This window comes from Leopardus geoffroyi, chromosome D3 (genome assembly GCF_018350155.1).
Source record: "Leopardus geoffroyi isolate Oge1 chromosome D3, O.geoffroyi_Oge1_pat1.0, whole genome shotgun sequence".
Lineage (NCBI taxonomy): Eukaryota > Metazoa > Chordata > Mammalia > Carnivora > Felidae > Leopardus > Leopardus geoffroyi.
The window spans coordinates 45,289,930-45,293,759 of NC_059339.1; the positions used below are offsets into that span (position 1 = coordinate 45,289,930).

The following is a 3,830-nucleotide window of genomic DNA, read 5'->3' on the forward strand; positions in this document are numbered from 1 at the left end:
GTGAATGTTGAAAGTAGCACAATATAATAGAAGGTAGACTGTCATAACTTAAAAATGCATGTTAGATACACTAAGCAACCACTAAAAAATAAAACAAAGAGTATAGCAAAATGGAGAGAAAACAAAAGTTTTTTAAATATGCAATTAATCTAAAAGAAGGCAGGGAAAAAAGGGGGGGAAGGGACAAAGAACTTATGGACAAATAGAAAGCAAACAGTAATACAGAGCAACATACAGCTTCAGAGATTCTGGGGACACCATCAAGCATGCCAACATATGCATAATGTGAGTTCCAGAAGGAAAGGAGAGAGAAAAAGGAGCAGAAAGGATATTTGAAGAAATAATGGCTAATAACTTCCCAAATTTGAGGAAAGATATGAATCCTGACATTCAAGAAACTCAACAAACTCCAACTCTGATAAACTTCACATATAGGATAAGATCCACACTGACATGTTATAATCTAATTGTTGAAAGCCAAAGACACAGAAAGAATCTTGACAGCAGCAAGAGAGAAGTAACTTGTCATATCCAAGGGATCATTAAAAAGATAAAAAGCTAATTTTTTTAAATCTTACCAGTCCCTTTCTTCTTTCCTTTTTAAAATTTATCTTTCCATTTTGAGAGAGAGAGCACATGCACGCACACTAGCATGGGAGGGGCAAAGAGAGAGGGAGAGAGAATCCCAAGCAGGCTCCATGTTTCCAGTGTGGAGCCAGACATGGGGCTCGATCCCACAAACAATGAGAACATGACCTGAATCAAAATCAAGAGTCAGACGCTTAACTGACTGAGCAACCCAGGCACCTGAAGAGCTAATTTATTAAGAAGACACAGATTCCAGAAGGCATTGAGATGATTTATTTAAAGGGCTGAATGGGGGAGAAAAACCTGCCAATCAAGAATTATACATCTGGCAAAATTATCTTTCAAAAATGAAGGAGAAATTAAGATATTCTCAGGTAAACAAAAAATTGAAAAAGCTCATCACTAGTAGACATTCCCTATAAGAAATGCTAAAAGGACTCCTTCAGACTAAAATGAAAGAACACTGGATAGTAACTCAGAGCCATATGAAGAAATAAAGAACTCTAGTAAAGGTTTTGTATGTACCTACATACATAGGTAAATACAAATGGCAGTATTTTTTGTTCTGTAAACCCTCTTTTTGTTTCCTATATGATAAGCTAATTAAATAAATAAAATAAATAAATAAATAAATAAATAAAACCCCTTTTTGTTTCCTATATGATAAGCCAATTAAATAAAAAGCTAAGTTCATAAAAAGCCAAATTCATAAAAAATTATAATTCTGTGTTAATAGGTATATGATGTATACAGATAAAATTTGTGACAATAACATAAAGAAAGCAAAGCTGTGTAGGAGCACAATTTCTTTATGGTACTGAAACTAAGGGCAGGGGCGCCTGGGTGGCGCAGTCGGTTAAGCGTCCGACTTCAGCCAGGTCACGATCTCGCGGTCCGTGAGTTCGAGCCCCGCGTCAGGCTCTGGGCTGATGGCTCAGAGCCTGGAGCCTGTTTCTAATTCTGTGTCTCCCTCTCTCTCTGCCCCTCCCCCGTTCATGCTCTGTCTCTCTCTGTCCCAAAAATAAATAAACGTTGAAAAAAAATTAAAAAAAAAAAAAAAAAAAAGAAAGAAACTAAGGGCAGTGCTCCTGGTGGTCCTGTGGATCTGTCTCTTGCTTCAACAGTGTTTGGAACAGACGGAACAGATCCAGGGATGCCCCTTCTACTGTACAGTGGATTAGAGATTTATTTAACACCAGCAGGTTCAGAGGAGACCGTTTCTCCAAAGATCTGAGCACCAAATGCAAGTGGGAAGGGTAATTTATAGTTGTCAGCTTCCATATCTGTGGGGGTTTTCGCCCGCAGCAAACAGGGCAAGAAGAACCCAGAAGAGGGGTCTCCAAGCTAGAGACCAGAGCTTGTTTTAGTCCCATCTGCCATCTTAAGGTGTAAAACTTTATTCATTTTCCCAATACTACCAGCCTCTGACCACCCTCCAACCTTTTTCCAGTCACAACCTTCGGAGCTATCTTCTTGCCCACCCTCTGCCTCCAGGACCAGCCAACACCCAATTTTGAACTTAGCTCCTCATCACCGATCAACCATGAGCTCCCAGATTCATCAGAATTATTCCACCAAGGTAGAGGCTGCCCTCAACTGACTGGTCAATATGTATCTGTGGGCCTCCTACACCTACCTCTCTCTGGGCTTCTATTTCGACAGTGACGATGTGGCTCTGGAGGATGTGGGCCACTTCTTCTGCAAGTTGGCTGAGGAGAAGCCAGAGGGGAGCTGAGCATCTGTTGAAGATGCAAAACCAGCGCAGGGGTCGCACCCTCTTCCAAGACATGCAGAAGCCGTCCCAAGATGAGTGGGGTAAAACCCTGAATGCCATGGTAGCCTCCCTGCTTCTGGAGAAGAACTTGAACCAGGCCCTTTGGGATCTGCAAGCCCTGGGTTCTGCCCACGCAGACCCCTATCTCTGTGACTTCATGGAGAATCACTTTCTAGATGAGGAGGTGAAACTCATCAAGAAGATGGGTGACCACCTGACTAATCACAGGCTGTCCGGCCCCCAGGCTGGGCTGGGCGAGTATCTCTTAGAAAGACTCACCCTCAAGCACGACTAGAAGTCTCTGGAGCCCAGCAGCCTTTGAGAGGGTCCCTCTGGCATTCCCCCAGGTGCCAGGGCTTGTGCTTGAGTCTCTCCTTGTATCCACTAGGCAGCTTTTTAACCACCCTGAGCCCTCTCCCAAGCCGTGGACCAAATGAAAACAATAAAGCTTTTTCGCAGAAAGAAAGAAAGAAAGAAAGAAAGAAGGTATCAATTCAAACTACAGTGTTATAAATGCAAGATTATTAGTTATAATTCCCATGGTAACCACTATGAAGATAACTACAAGTTTAGACAGAAGAGGAAATGAAAAAATCACATGATACAGTAGGAAAAAAAGATCAAACACAAATGAAGGCAGTATTAGAGGAACTGAGAAACAACAAAAAATTTGATACATAAAAAACAGAAAAACGGCAGAAATAGTTCTTCCCTACGAGCAATTGCTTTGAATATAAACGGATTAAACTTGCCAATTAAAATACAGATACTGCCAGAATGTATTAAAAGAAAAAATGATCCAACTATATGCCGCCTACAAGAGACTCACTCTAGATTCAAAGACAAAGTTTTCATCTCAAATTGGAAGCAAATAGTTGTCATAATTAAGATGGAAAAAAACTGCATAGGCATGTGGAGCAGGAAAAGGGTGGACGTCAGGAATTCAGTGTTGGACACATTAGGTCTGAGATGTCTGTAGACACTCCAGTGAAGATACTGAAGAGGTTGGATATATGAGCCTGAAGTTCAGGGGGAAGATCCAAGCTAGAGATAAATATTTATAGTCATCCTCACAGATTTGGTTTTTGGTTTTGGTTTTCATTTTTGTTTGTTTGTTTGTCTTTCTGTTACTGATTTGTTATTTAAAGCTCTTGGAATAATGAGATATAAAGAAAGAGTCTGTGTTGATAACAGTTCTAAAAACTGAGTTTGGGGTCATTTCAGCATAATCATTTGGAAAAAAAGAGTAGGAATCAGTATAGGAAACAGAAATAGTGGTTGATAAAGCAGGGAAATCAGAAAAGCCAAGTGATGAACAAGTTTTAAAGAGAAAGCATCTGCTTTGTCAAAAACTATTCTGTCTTTTCTTCCCAGGTCTGGTTTGAGACATTCTCTCACCTCATAATTGGTGTTTTCTCCTCAGGGGGTAGTTTATTATTAAATCCAAAGTCTCATCCACAAGAAACAA

At 40.4% G+C, this 3,830-nt stretch overlaps 1 pseudogene; it reads left to right on the top strand.

Annotated features, from left to right (window-relative positions):
* The first annotated feature begins 1,914 nt into the window (after positions 1-1,914).
* On the top strand, positions 1,915-2,719 carry LOC123587914 (annotated as a pseudogene).
* Positions 2,720-3,830: the final 1,111 nt, after the last annotated feature.